This window comes from Podarcis bocagei (genome assembly GCF_964188305.1).
Source record: "Podarcis bocagei genome assembly, chromosome: 8".
NCBI classification, from domain to species: domain Eukaryota; kingdom Metazoa; phylum Chordata; class Lepidosauria; order Squamata; family Lacertidae; genus Podarcis; species Podarcis bocagei.
The window spans coordinates 93,378,145-93,393,846 of NC_138133.1; positions in this window are offsets into that span (position 1 = coordinate 93,378,145).

The following is a 15,702-nucleotide window of genomic DNA, read 5'->3' on the forward strand; positions in this document are numbered from 1 at the left end:
GTGATTTTTTACCAGGCCCAGTGGACAGGCCCCACCCAGCAAGGCTGCAAAGACTCACAGAATCATAGAACAGTAGAGCTGGAAGGAATCCTGAGGTCATCTATATAGTCCAACCCCTACAATGCTGGAATCTTAACTAAAGCACCCAGGACACATGGCTGTCCAAAGAAGGAGAGTCCACTACCTTCTGAGGGAACCTGTTGCAATGTCCAACGGCTCTTTTTTTTTTTATAAATTTTTATTAGTTTTACGAAATTTTAGAAAACAAACAAACACTTAAAAAGACAAACATACACGTATAATTTCATAACATATTTTCATAAACCTCTTTTCTGGGACTTCCCCATACCCCCCCTTTCTGCATCCCAATGTCCATAATTTTATAGCAACTCCCAATTGTTACTTTCCGACCTCTGTCATCTTAGTCATCTCTGTATTCTGACCTTATATCACTGTATCCCTTTGTTCCTGAAAAACCACAACACTCTAACATTCATTGAGTTTATAATAGTCCTTAAGATAACTTTTGAATTTTCTCCATTCTTCTTCCGCCGTCTCTTTTCCTTGGTCACGGATTCTGCCTGTCATCTCGGCCAATGTCATATGGTCCATCACTTTCATCTGCCATTCTTCCAGAGTGGGTAGATCTTGTGTCTTCCAATATTTTGCGATGAGTATTCTTGCTGCTGTTGTAGCATACATGAAAAAAGTTCTGTCCCTCTTTGGCACCAATTGGCCGACAATGCCCAAGAGAAAGGCCTCTGGTTTTTTAGGAAACGTACATTTAAGTACCTTTTTCATTTCATTATAGATCATTTCCCAGAAAGCCTTAATCTTTGGGCATGTCCACCAAAGGTGAAAGAAGGTACCTTCAGTCTCTTTACATTTCCAACATTTGTTATCGGGCAGATGATAAATTTTTGCCAGTTTGACTGGGGTCATGTACCACCTGTATACCATTTTCATAATATTTTCCTTTAAGGCATTACACGCCGTAAATTTGATACCGGTGTTCCATAACCATTCCCAGTCATCTGACATGATGTTGTGACCGACATCCTGTGCCCACTTAATCATAGCTGATTTGACTGTTTCATCCTGTGTATTCCATTTCAGCAACAAGTTATACATTCTAGATAAATTCTTAGTATTGGGTTCTAACAGTTCGGTTTCTAATTTTGATTTTTCCATCTGGAAGCCAATTTTCCTGTCCTGTTTAAAAAATTCCATTATTTGATGGTATTGAAACCAATTTTGTACCTTGTGCTTCAGTTTCTCATAACTTTGCAATTTAAACTTATCTCCATCTTGTTCCAAGATTTCCCAATACTTCGGCCATCCGACCTCCATATTGAGTTTCTTCACTGCCTTGGCCTCCACTGGTGAGACCCATCTAGGGGTTTTGTTTTCCAACAGATCTTTGTATCTTATCCAAACATTAAACAATGCTTTTCTAACAATGTGATTCTTAAAGGCACTATTGACTTTATCATACCATAGATATGCATGCCAACCGAAAGCATTATTGAAACCTTCCAGATCTAAGATGTCTGTATTTTTGAGGAGCATCCATTCTTTCAGCCAGCAAAATGCTGCTGCCTCATAGTACAGTTTCAAGTCCGGCAGGGCAAAACCCCCTCTTTCTTTAGCATCTGTCAATATCTTAAATTTGATTCTGGGCTTTTTGCCCTGCCAGACAAATTTCGAGATATCTTTCTGCCACCTCTTAAAACATTCCATCTTATCCAGAATCTGCAAGGTCTGGAACAAAAATAACATTCTAGGCAATACATTCATTTTAATCACAGCAATTCGGCCTAACATTGACAATTTCAAATTTGACCATATTTCTAGATCTTTTTTAATTTCTGACCAACATTTTTCGTAATTGTCTTTATACAAATTCACATTTTTAGATGTCAAATAAACCCCTAGGTATTTCACCTTCTTAACCAGTGTCAACCCTGTCTCCTCTTGAAACTTCTCCTTTTCTGTATCTGTTAAATTTTTTCCTAAGACTTTGGTCTTTTGTTTATTCAACTTAAATCCAGCTACCTGGCCAAACTGTTGTATTATTTCTAAAACCTTTTTCGTACTAGTGTTTGGCTCTTGCAAAGTCAATACTAGGTCATCTGCAAACGCTCTTAACTTGTAATGTTTAGCTCCGACCTGCACTCCTTTAACCTGCTGGTCTTCCCTTATCATGTGCAGCAACACCTCCAGGACTGAAATAAAAAGTAATGGGGAAATTGGACACCCCTGTCGTGTTCCTTTTTCTATCTTAAGTTCCTCCGTCACTACATTATTTACAATCAATTTAGCTTTTTGCTCAGAGTATATTGCAGCCATACCATTCTCAAAACCTTGACCTACCCCCATCCCATGAAGATTCTTTATCATAAAACTCCAAGAAATATTGTCAAAGGCTTTCTCCGCGTCCACAAAGATCAATACTGCTTTAGTGTTTATGTTCACCTCTAACTTTTCCAGAATGTCTATCACATTCCTTACATTGTCTGCTAGGTGTCTTTTAGGGAGAAAGCCTGCTTGGTCCCTATGAATCTTCTCCATCAACACTTTTTTAAATCTTTTTGCCAAAATGTCTGCAAAAATTTTGTAATCCACATTAAGTAGTGATATTGGGCGGTAGTTCTTCAGTTGAGTCTTTTCAGTCTCTGTCTTTGGTATGAGTGAAATATATGCTTCTTTCCACGATTCAGGTGTCTTTTTTCCCTCAAGAATCTCATTACAGACTTCTTTTAATGGTTGAATCAACCATTCCTTCAGCGATTTGTAGTATCTTGAAGTCAATCCATCTGGTCCTGGAGATTTGCCCAGTTGCATATTCTGAATGGCAGCCTCTATCTCTTGTTCTGTTATTCTCTGGTTCAGATCGATCTTACTTTGATGAGAGATTTTTTGTAATCCATATTTATCAAGGAATTTGTCTATATCTTCTTCATTTTGCGGGCCTTGAGTATAAAGTTTTTTAAAATAACTCAGGAAGCAGTTTCTAATTTCATTGGGTTTAGATATATTCTTTCCATCCACTTCTAGGCTTGTAACTGTATTTAGTTTCTGCCTTTTCTTCAATTGCCATGCCAGGAGTTTGCCACATTTATTTGCTGATTCAAATGTCTTTTGTTTCATCTGCTTTATCTTCCATTCAATCTCTAGGTTCATCAATTCCATATATTGTGTCTGATATAACTTGATCTCTCTTAAAATCTCCTGGGACTTTGGTTTTACTCTTAATTTTTTCTCTCCTTCCTTTATCTTTTCCAAAATCTTTTCTTTTTTCTCATTTTGTTTTTTCCTCTTTATTGAGTTTTGTTGAATCAAGAAGCCTCGCATCACCGCTTTGCTTGCGTCCCAGATCACTCTTTTCTCGACGTCAGCCCTCAGATTTATTTCAAAATAGTCTTTTAAGGTTTTTTGGGCCTTCGTAAGGATCTCCTTGTCTCGAAAGAGGGTGTCATTCATTCTCCATCTAAATTGACCAGTTGTTGTAAGTTTCATTTCCATCTTCACGGCGTTATGGTCGGAGCAAGTTTTTGGGCAGATTTCTACCTTCTTAATCTTTGGAGCCATACCACTAGTAATCCAGATTTGATCAATTCTGGTCCAGGTCATCATTGCTTGGGAGAAAAAGGTTCCCTCTCTCTCCAGAGGGTTCCTTGTTCTCCATATATCTATCAAGTCCATATTTTCAGTCATTTCAAAGAAAGTCTTAGGAAGTCTCCCTTCCTTACTAATTGTTAGTCTTTGTGCCTTATCCATATTAGTGGAGACCACGCCATTCATGTCTCCCATAATTATCATATTGTAATCCAGATAGTCCGTCAAGGTTTCATGAAGTCTCTTAAAGAAGTCAGATTTGCCTTCATTTGGTGCATAGATTCCAACAACTAAGAGTTTTTCTCCTTGTACTTGTATCTCCACTGCCAAATATCTCCCTTGTTCATCTTTAAATATCATTTTTGGAGCCCATTTCTCTTTCACATATATTACAACTCCTCTTTTCTTAACTTTATCTGAAGAAACGAATTCTTGTCCTAATCTTTTGTTTGTAAGTAGTCTCCTGTGGGCTCTAGTTATATGAGTTTCTTGTAGGCATATCAAATCCAGCTGTTCTCTATTCAATATATGAAATACTTGTCTTCTCTTCAAAGGCCCCTTGAGCCCATTACAATTCCAACTGAGGAATTGCAGAGCCATCTTGTTATTTTCCTAAAGCTCCTCCAACAGCTCCAAGTTGTTGCTCTTCTTCTGATGGTGGTAGTTTTGGTCCAATCGAGAGATTCAGAATATCTAGTGCTCTCCTCTGTTCTGCAAGTACATCCACAGTCCCCTTCTGCAGGTCCTCCTGATTTCTTGCCAAGAATTTGTCTTTATCTTGAATTGTCTTTATTTTCACCTTCTTTGCCTTGTAGTCGAATGACAATCCTTGTGGAAATTCCCACCTGAAGCGGATGGAATTTTTCTTTAACAAAAGAACCAGATCCTTGTAAAAGTTTCTTAAATCCAAAATGTATTTTGGGATGTCTTTAAAGATCTGTACAGTTGAATTGCCAATTTGCAGGGCCTTTTCAAAATGTAGTCCTAATATTTTGTCTCTTTCCTCCTTGGATCTAAATGTAATCAGGCAGTCTCTCGGGGTCTTTCTGTCCTGCTTTTTACCCAATCTAAAAGCTGTTGTAATTTTAAATTCGTCTTCCTCCAGGTCCCAACAGTCCACAAACTCCCGTGTCAGGTATTCCACAAGGTTGTCCCTCTCATTCTCCGGAATCGATCTTAATTTCAAATTTCTCTCTTTTCTCTGTAACTCCCACAAGGCCAAAGTTGCATCATGCTCATAAACCTTCTTAGCAATCGGCTCTAATTTCTCTTGCGTTTCTCCAGCAGCAGCTTTAGCATCTTCGGCAATTTGACGTGTAGTAGCGTTTTCCTCCACCAATTTATTTATAGATTCTGTGTTCTGGTTTAGTCTTGCTGATATTTCTGTTAATTTTTGTGTATTTTCTGAAGTCTGTTTTGTCAAAGACTCCAGAGTTTGATTTATCTTGAGCAGAGCGTCTGTCACAGCTTCCATAGAGGCAGCTGCTCCTTTTTCTTGTTCTGTTGTTCCTGCTGGTCCTGGAGTTGCAGCTGAAATTGAGCCTCTTTTCTTTATCTGTTGCTGTTGCAGCTGTTGTTGTTGTTGCCTAATTTTGGCTCTTGTGACAATCTCTTCTTGTGTGCCACTCATGTCAAGGTCACTTCCCACGGGAGCTGTTTCCCGTTGGAAAATTCCACTGTCCTAGGCCGTGCCGAACTTTGCTTTACCCTCTAGGGGGAGCAAATCAAAATGGCCATAAAATAAAGTGTCCAAGTACGAGAACAAAGGAGAATGTCCAAAGATATAAAAAAGAAAGATTAACACAGTCAAAGTCAATGTTACTAAAAGCTTGTAGCTGCAAATTGCCACAGTTTCCCAGTTTATGCTGTTTATTCTTGTAATATACTGTAACCAGTCACTGTGTAAACTTTGTGTCACAGTATCACTCTGCAGGCAAAAGTCAGTTCAGTGACCTATTGTTCTAAAGAGGCAGACCGTTTCGTACTTTCAATAGATAAGACAGCGGAGGATTTTAACTTCAGGTGAATCATGCAGTTATTAAAGTCTCGTTCACCTCCCCTCTGCCCTGCTAGCTGGAGGGGAGATCTAAGGTCTAAGTGTCCGGTTTGGTTAATTAAAGAGCGGGTTTCAGCGGATGCAAGTTTAAAGTTCCGTTGCTTTCACTTTCATGCAGTCGGGGGGAGGCAGACTTCCTTGATTTAATCTCCCGCTTTTAGCTCAATTTTCAGAGTTTAAAGGGTCCCGATTATTTTTCAGCTCCTACTCACGGGAATTCAGTCCAAATTTTCTTTTCAGGAAGGAATCGGCGCTCTCCGCTTATGGCGACGCGGCTTCACTTCGCAGGCTGGGTAGCGACTCTCAGCACCGCGCTCACTCCCGATGTCGATCCGTAGCCTTTAAAAAGGCTCTTTCACGGTACCGGGGGGCGCAAAGGTGCCCACCGAGTCTCCTTGTTCTCAGGCTTCAGCGCCTGAGATTTTAGGGGTCCCCCGCTCGCCGTAGCGGGTAAGACCCGAACTTGCGAAGCAGTCCTTCTCCGGAGCTCGGAGGCAGGACCGCCATTAAGCGCTGGCACCGACCGGAAGTAATGTCCAACGGCTCTTACTGTCAGAAACTTCATTCTGATGTTTAGTCAGAATCTCCTTTATTGTAACTTGACTCCCTTGGTTTGGGTCCTACCCTACCCTCCGGAGCAGGTCAAAACAAGCCAGCTGCATCTTCCCTGCGGCAATGCTTCAGATAGTGGATGAGGGCTATTTTATCTCCTCTCAGTCTCCTTTTCCAGGCTAAACAGACCCAACTCCCTCAACTGTTCCTCATAAGACTTGGTTTCCAGAACCTTTTATCATCTTGGCCACCCTCCTCTGCACACATTCCAGCTTGTCAACATCCTTCTTAAATTGTAGTGCCCAAATACTCCAGGTGTGGTCTGACCAGGGCAGAATAGATTGACTTCTGGACACTAGACCTCTGCAAATGCAGCCTAGAATGCGTTGTCTATTTTTCTGAGTCATGCAGAGTGATGTAGCAGTTTCACCCTCAAAGCTCTAGTGAGGAAGTAAAGGTAAAGGACCCTGGTCCAGTCAAACTTGACTATGGGGTATGGCACTCAGCTCGCTTTCTGGCCGAGGGAGCCGGCATTTGTCCACAGACAGTTTTTTCCAGGTCATGTGCCCAGCAATGTGCAATGGGACACCGTGACAGAAGCTGTTACCTTCCCACTGCAGCGGTACCTATTTATCTACTTTACTGGTAGACTCCACACACAAGACTTTGAAGATGAATCTTTACTTGCAGGAAAGCAACTATTAATAAGTCATGTTATTTAGGCATTTCAAGTCCAGTACAATGCATTCCTCTCCCTTGAGCCCAAGAGAGGGTCTTCTTGCTTCCAAAAAACTTCTTAAGTTATCAGTCCATAGCTTTGTCTGTCCTCACAAACTCCTGAACGTAGTGTCTGCTTGAAGTTTCCACACTCAGCAAAACAACAGCAAAATGGTGAAACAACCAGCCAACCTCCATTCTGCCCCCTCTCCTATCACTACCTAAGACAGCCACAAGCTCACTCTGAAAGGGAGTTAACAAACCAACAAGGCAACGATTCAGCATTTCTGTGACTTTAATTGGAGTCACAAGATTTTGCAGCTGTTACATTGCATTATTACATTACGTTGGTTTCCTTTTCCCCAGTACAATTTATTCTTTGTAAAATACATTTTCTAACGAATACAGCACAGTGGTACCTCCGTTTACGAACTTAATTCATTCTGGAGGTCCGTTCTTAACCTGAGGCATGCTTTCACTAATGGGGCCTCCCGTTGCTGCTGCGTGACTTCCACTTGCATCCCGGGGCAAGGTTTGCTACTTCTGGGTTAGTGGAGCTCATAACCCGAAGCGTTCGTAAGGAGGATGGTACATAACACGAGGTTCCACTGTACAAATACTAACAAAATAGCATTAGCTACATCATTGACTCATATTAAGCTTGTGGTCTACTAAGACCCCTGGATCCTTTTCACGTGCTCCTGCAACTCCCATGATATGGCCTGCATATTGTCTATCTACACCAAGGGAAGGGGATGTTTATAGCCAGCACATTCTCAAATCCAATGCCATGCTGAACACTTGGCGAAAGAGTTATTTTTGGCTGTACAGAAAAAGACTCCATTAGTGACCAGGTGCTTCACCAGTTGTAGCAGACATTTTTAAACTCAGACACTGTTGATAATAGATTACTACTCAAAAGTTCTCCATTTCGCTGACAATTTAGCTGCCACAATAGTGGCAAATTAGTATTTGCCCGCCATGGGATTCCCAGGGAGATGGTGTCTGCCTAGGTTCCATTTGCCAGAGAATTGGGCATCATTGTGGCACCACTCAAGCCCAGCCTACTCTCAGTCCAACAGCCTGGCTGAACGCACAGTCCAGACCACACAAAAAATACTGGAAGAGGCACAAGAAGATAGTACAGGTCCAGGTACAAACGAGAGGGATGGGCCCCTGCCTCCATCAGTGATTATATGGAGGGGAAAGGACTTACAAGAGATGTCTGAGGGAGTCTCAGGAGCATCCTGAAATCAGAGGAGCCATCTCAAGATGCATCTAATGGAGAGTCCTCTGGAGTGGATGGAGAGCTGTTTCCCCAGGACTGTTCACAATGATCTGAGCCTCTAGAAGCATCCAGAGACCCTCAGGAGACAGTCACCAACTTGGGGAATCATAGAATCATAGAGTTGGAAGAGACCACAAGGGCCATCGAGTCCAACCCCCTGCCAAGCAGGAAACACCATCAGAGCACTCCTGACATATGGTTGTCAAGCCTCTGCTTAAAGACCTCCAAAGTAGGAGACTCCACCACACTCCTTGGCAGCAAATTCCACTGTCAAACAGCTCTTACTGTCAGGAAGTTCTTCCTAATGTTTAGGTGGAATCTTCTTTCTTGTAGTTTGGATCCATTGCTCCGTGTCCGCTTCTCTGGAGCAGCAGAAAACAACCTTTCTCCCTCCTCTATGTGACATCCTTTTATATATTTGAACATGGCTATCATATCACCCCTTAACCTCCTCTTCTCCAGGCTAAACATGCCCAGCTCCCTTAGCCGTTCCTCATAAGGCATCGTTTCCAGGCCTTTGACCATTTTGGTTGCCCTCCTCTGGACACGTTCCAGTTTGTCAGTGTCCTTCTTGAACTGTGGTGCCCAGAACTGGACACAGTACTCCAGGTGAGGTCTGACCAGAGCAGAATACAGTGGCACTATTACTTCCCTTGATCTAGATGCTATATTCCTATTGATGCATCCCAGAATTGCATTGGCCTTTTTAGCTGCCGCGTCACACTGTTGGCTCATGTCAAGTTTGTGGTCAACCAAGACTCCTAGATCCTTTTCACATGTACTGCTCTCAAGCCAGGTGTCCCCCATCTTGTATTTGTGCCTCTCATTTCCCCCCCCCCCCAAGTGCAATACTTTACATTTCTCTCTGTTAAAGTTCATCTTGTTTGTTTTGGCCCAGTTCTCTAATCTGTCAAGGTCGTTTTGAAGTGTGATCCTGTCCTCTGGGGTGTTAGCCACCCCTCCCAGTTTGGTGTCATCTGCAAATTTGATCAGGATGCCCTTGAGTCCATCATCCAAGTCGTTGATAAAGATGTTGAATAAGACCGGGCCCAAGACAGAACCCTGTGGCACCCCACTAGTCACTCTTCTCCAGGATGAAGAGGAACCATTGATGAGCACCCTTTGGGTTCGGTCAGTCAGCCAGTTACAAATCCACTGAGTGGTAGCAGAGTCAAAACCGCATTTTACCAGCTTCTTTACAAGAATATCATGGGGCACCTTGTCAAATGCCTTGCTGAAATCAAGGTAGGCTACATCCACTGCGTTCCCTTCATCTACCAGGCTTGTAATTCTGTCAAAAAACGACATCAGGTTAGTCTGACATGACTTATTTTCAGAAATCCATGCTGACTATTGGTGATCACAGCTGTTGTTGTGTCCGTTGGGTCTGTCAGATGTTGGAGGGTCTGTTGTAAATCTCTGTGTTTTTGAAAATGTTCCTCGAAATACTGATTCCAGGCATAAATATATGCATGAAGATTCAAAATGTCAATATCAAAACAAAGAACTAAAATCTAAACCTGAGAGGCAATGAACCAAAATATCAAGTAGATGAAGCAACACTGTTTTAAAAGCCTGGAGAATTATTATTTTTTAAGAAAGGTTTTACCTGGCTCCAAAGTGAACAAAATGCCAGCCATAGTTCAGGAGGCCTTTCCACTTCCTTGTGGGTGCAGGATGCAGCTCTACGGCAGACAGAACCTAGAACAATACGGCTGTCAGAAGACCCTCTTTATAAATCAGTTTTAAAAGGAAAGATTGAATGTAAAACATGATGAACAACATATTTAAATATGGCCATGCCTGGTGCATTCCAGCTGCTTTCTGCAGGCAGGGTCTGTTGCTGCCGCATTGCTGGCTTCCCGTTCTTTCACAGAATTACAGGTCTGTAAGCTGGAAGGAACCCAAAGGGTCATCCAGTCCAACCCTTTGCAATGCAGAAAGCACAGCTAGGTGCAACTTTGGGCTCTTCCACACTCCTAGAAAGCTCAGGTCCAACTGGTTTTCTCCTTTCCTAGGGAAAACCTGCTCTTTAGATCTAAATTGGAGCAAACGTCAATCCAGAGAAAACCGGAATTGCCATTTGCTCTGAATGAGCACTAAAGAGCGGTTTTCTCCAGGGGGAAAAGGAAATGTGAATGAGCCCTTAATCCCATCACAACTTCAGAGACATTCTCCACGAAGTGTCGGGAGGTGAAGTCTGAGGCAGAAATCTGCAGGACAAAGGCAAGCCCAGGAATGTCTTTGGTTGGCTTGAGCTGTCCCCAAAGCCTCCTTCACTTCAGATTTGACCACCTGACCGTATCCATGTCCATCTCCCTGTGGTGTTTTCTCCTCTTCTGCAGACGTTTCTCATGGTGGATCCTGCTGGCCTCCCAGGAAGGAACTCGGACCCCCCAACTCCAGACGCAGAACAGGGATCAGAGAGGTATGAAGGGGTCCATCACTGAGATTTTGGAGACTGGAAGCGTTTGGGCCGGGCTTGGATGTATGTGGAGCTTCTCAGAGTGCAAGAGGGCGGGTCCCTTCCCTCTAAAATGTGGCCCTGTAGGGCATGGCAGAGGCCGCAGGGAGCCAACAGGTGGTGCTTCCATTGTACCTGTTCAAGCTGAGGCCCAGGTGAACCAAGAGCTTTATGTGGAAGGTGGGTTTCCAGGAAGGGACTCAAGTCCGAGGTGGCATCACACAGGCGTTTTGGGAGCATTGGAGATGGTAGCTGCACAGAAGAACCAGCAGGAAAGGACTTGGACCTGTGCTTTGTAGGCATGGGCCAAGTGCAGGTGTGGCTGAGCCCTGAGTCAGACCTTTGGTCTCTGTAACTGAGCATCATCTGCCCCGATTGGGAGCCGCTCTGCAGGGCTGCAAGTGGGGCATTCCCAACCCTGCCTGGAGGTGCCATTGGTGGTGCAGCCTGGAGTCTTCTGCATGCAGAGAGATGCTCTGTCCCTGAGCTGTGGCTCTTCCCCATCAGGCACTCCATCGCCCTGCTCTCACAGAGGCCAACCAGGTGTCTAGGGGAGGCAGGTATGTCCAAATCCAGGGCTCCATGGCAGAGGTAACCAGGAATCTGGGAGAGACCCCGTGCTGGGCAGATGTGGACGTCTTGGGGCTTGTGAGTGTGAAGCTGGTGTTGCTCCAGCGAGCGCTAGGGCTGTGCCATGAGCCGCCTGCTGTGGCATCTGGCGAGGGCACCCCCAGCCTGCTCCGAGAATGCCTTCAATGAAGTGGAAGCTGCCCTTTACATCAGATTAAAGCCCTGCCAGCTTGCCCTTGGCGTCCTTCCATGCCAAACAGCCGAGGGGGAAGGAAGGGGCTCCTGGCCGCCTGGTCGGTTTCCAGCCTCAAAGCCAAAGCAGAGCCTTTTCCCCAAAGGGACAAAGCCACCCTCTGGGCCCACATCCCCAGCTGAGGCGCTGGGAGCTCTCTGGAGAAAGAGCTCAGAGAGAAGTCGAGTAAGAGGCAACATGTCAGAAGGGTGTAGACTTAGTCCTGGCCTGGAGAAAGTGGAGAGAGGAACTGCCCTCCCTCTTTCATAACACGTGGGTGGTCGTCCAAGAAGGCTGGTGCTGGAGATACAGGACAGAGGAAAAGAAGAGCTTCTTTAAGCAGGGCAGAGTTTAACCGCGGAACTCGCTGCCACAGTGATGGCCACCAACTTGGATGGTTTCTTATGTTCTTCTGCAACTCGTCCTCCTTGTTAGCTTGCCTTTCCCATCCACTGCAAAGGCTTTTTCCAGCTGGCCTCTGTGCTGAGTCCACCTCACATAGGCGCCGACTCCATGGGGCCTGAGGGGGCCCGAGCCCCCTCAAAAATTCGTTTGGGGGGGCTCTGCCCCCCCAATAATCTCAGGCGCCCCTCCAGCAGAGTGCCACCGCCGTCCCCCGCCTCCTCCCCACCTGCTCCCTCGCCAGCCAGCCAGCCAGCCAGCCAGCCAGCCAGCCGCGCGCCCTAGCCGGAGAGCCCCGGCCGTCCCCGTCGCGCAATCAGCTGGATCTCCCTTCAGCAGGCCGTGCTCACAACTCGGCCCAGGGACCCCCCAGCAGCGGATCTCCGGCCCAGCTGAAGAATCCGGCAACAAGCCCCCTCCTCCCCAATCGCTCCGCCGAAATACGCTCCAAAACCCCCCAGATAGGCCGCCGGTTGCCAAGTCTCGTGGCGCCCTGAGCGAGGGTCTCTCCCCAACACCGCCACCTCGAACTGCGTTCTCCCGGCTACCCGAGCGAACCAGTGGCAGGACCCCGCTATGGGCCCCCCCAATATTTTTTATAAGTCGGCGCCCCTGCCACCTCAAGACCCCTTTGCCGGCTGTTGAATGTTTTCCTTTAATCTTCCCTTACGAGCAGAGCTTACAGGTTGACCCTGATTGCTCCAACATCCAAGCAGCCGTTTCGTGGAAAGCCACTGAGCCGATTGAGCCAGGTGTCACGTGGTGGGAGGGGCGTCCTAAAGTGTCCCCAGGAAGCCAGAGAGCAGAGCCTGCTCATGTTTCCCCTGTGCTCTGTCCCTGCTCCTCTCTCCCTCTTGCACTGACCAGAAGGGATAGAACCTGCGGCCCTCCAGACGTCTTGGACTACAATTCCCATCATCCCTGACCACTGGTCCTGTTAGCTAGGGATCATGGGAGTTGTAGGCCAAAACATCTGGAGGGCCGCAGGTTGGGGATGCCTGGGATAGAACTTCCGAAGAGCCAGTCTGCAGGATCTGGCCAATGGCCCATCTAGGCCAGGCTCCTGTTCTTGCCCCCAAGGGAAGCTTGCAAGCAGCACCCAAGAGCCCCTTCCAGCAGCTGGGATTCAGAAGCATTGCTGACCCAACTGTGGAAGCCGAGCAGAGCCATCAGGGCTAGGAGCCATCGACTGCCCCCTTCTCCTTCATGAATTTGCTCATCCTCTTTTAAAGCCACCCAGGTTGGTGGCCATCCCTGCCTCCTGTGGAAAGGAGTTCCACAGGTTAACTCTGTACTTCCTTTTCTCTGTCCTGAATCATCCAGCATTGGATCCCCCCATGGGCCACGACCCAGCAAGCAGCACGGCTCCTCCCATCCCTGCAAGACCCACTTGCTTCCCCTGGGATCCCCCTGAGGCTTAGTCCCTGAGACAGCCACAAACATTTTTATTAAGAAGACGGGGAGACACTCCCGGGTGAGCAGGCTGGCGCTTTAGGAAAATAAACGAAGTGGTGTCGTTCTCGCTGCTCGCCTGTCTGGAGGGAGGCTTCAGGGACATGGACTCAGCCAGTGGCCTCCTTGAGGAGGCATGTCAAAGGTGGGGCACATAGGGATAGAAGCACCATATCAATATATACCGTATATAGTTTTTTTCGGCCAGGGGGCTGCTTGCCACAGTCAAGAGTGCTGGGTGGCATGTGGGACACTGCCCAGCCTTTTCCTGCCAGCCAGAATATCCCAAAGCTGAGCTTGGCTCAGAGGTGGGGGCTGCGTGCCTTGCCCGTGATGTCCCATGGGCCATTGAGGAAGAGGTGAAGAGGAAGCTATGGCTGCCCCAGCTGCAAGTGCCCTCTGTGGCCACGGGGCAGAAGGCGAGGCGGCCTCCTTGCCATGGTGGGGTCTGACTCTGCTTCTGCTCCCAGGGCCTGGCTGAGGGGCGACTGGAAGGAGCGCAGCCCAGACATGCGGGAGCAGCTGCTCTCCCTGGGCCACTGGCTGGATGCCCTGGAGAAGAGGCTGCCGGGCCTCCCTGAGCGGGACTCTGCCACAGAGGTAATGGGGATGGGGGGGGGGCACGACTAGGCTTCTCAGCCCCACCAGAACAGGCTCTTGAGGCGACAGCTTCCAGGTTTCCCCGGTCAGCACCAGCTCCTGCTCTGAGGCTTTCTGGTTTGGGTGAGCTCAGTTTCCAAGGAGCTGAGCTTGCGAGATCATATTATTATTATCAGAATTTATATACCTCCCTATACCTGGAGGTCTCAGGGCTGTTCACAGAATAAAAATCAAAATATAAAACCACAAACTACATAATCAAAATAAAAACAACAACTCAATAACCGCCCCCCACAGCCCCCTCCATTTTAAAAGTGCATAGGATGTCCGATCACAGCAAAGTACCTTGCAAAAGATTCCTGCTCTTCTGCATTCTTGGCAAGATACCAGAAGGAAATTTGGGAAACCTGAACCACCAGCACTTAAGTTTCACATTCGTAAGAAGAGCCTGCAGGATCCGGCCAGGGGTCCCCCTAGTCCAGCCTCCTGTTCTCGCAGGGACCAACCAGAATCTCCTCGATGAGCGCTCCCCCCACTGGGTGCCCCCCCGCCTTCTGCAAGGACAGAGTGCATTTTGAAGCCAGGAATGAGCTGGCTCACGGCTGACTCACCTTGTCCTGCCCAACATGGTGAAAGTGCCAGCTGTGGAGGGCACAGCCCTGGTGGCCCACATCCCTGTGCAACTCAAGGTGCCTGAGGATGGCAAGTGTAGGATTTTTGGGGCAGGGGTAGAACCTGCCCCTGTGTCACATCATGCCCCCAGTGTTTTATTGAGTGGCGCTCATGTCGTTCTGGGGTTGGCTCTGTGAGCTGGCCTGTGTTTCCACTTGGTGTGTGGCACATGATGCCCTCTGGCGCTTGTAGGCCCTTCCATACACAGCCTGGCTCACCCCGGCCTTGAAAAGAGGCCTCAGCAACGTACAGGCAGCTTGGGGGGGGCCGGGAGGTGCCTCCCCCTTCCTTTGGCCTCCCCGTTTGTATCCCCGTGTGGGCAGCGTACAAGGGGTTAACGGGTGTGTGTGGCGGTGCACATGCGTGCGCCCCCCCCCAGGCCCTCCGTCTTGAGCCGCTGCCAGGCTGCTGAAAGGGTCCCCCCCCCCGCTGCCTTTTGTTCTGCTCCTGCTGGGCACATGGGTTCCCTCCGCTCCCCTGACGGCACAAACTGAAAGGCTCATTCATGCCGGACAAAGGGGGGCTCGGAGAGAGCCCACCGCCCGGCTCCCGGGATCTGAGGCTGCGGCCAGAGGGGCTGGGCTGGGGGCTCCTCTCCGCCAAAGAGGAGGGGTCCGGCTGGCGGGTGTGTGTGTGACCAAGCAGGGAGAGCAGGGCCACCCTCAGCTCATCCCACAGCACCCCCAAACCCCTCAGCCAGACCCCCTTGCAAGGGGGAAAGAGAGTCATAGAACCACACGGAGCTGAGGCTCATCTAGTCCAGGCAGGAATACGCAGCTGTCCCTTTTGGGAATCGAAATGGCAAGTATGGCATTCTCAGCACCAGGCTCTCACCAGCTGAACCACGCAGGGCCATGCACTCTGCACGCACTCAGAGGCAGGGCCTTTATGATAATAATATCATAGAATCACAGAGTTGGAAGGAACCCTGAGGGTCACCCAGCCCCCCCCCGCCAGGCAGGGATCTCCGCTCAAGCCTCCAGGACAGGGGGCCAGCCAACACCTGCTTGAAGACCTCCAGGGAAGGAGTCTCTTACTCCTCCTCCGCCTCCTCCTCTATTACTTGTACTCCAGGGTTG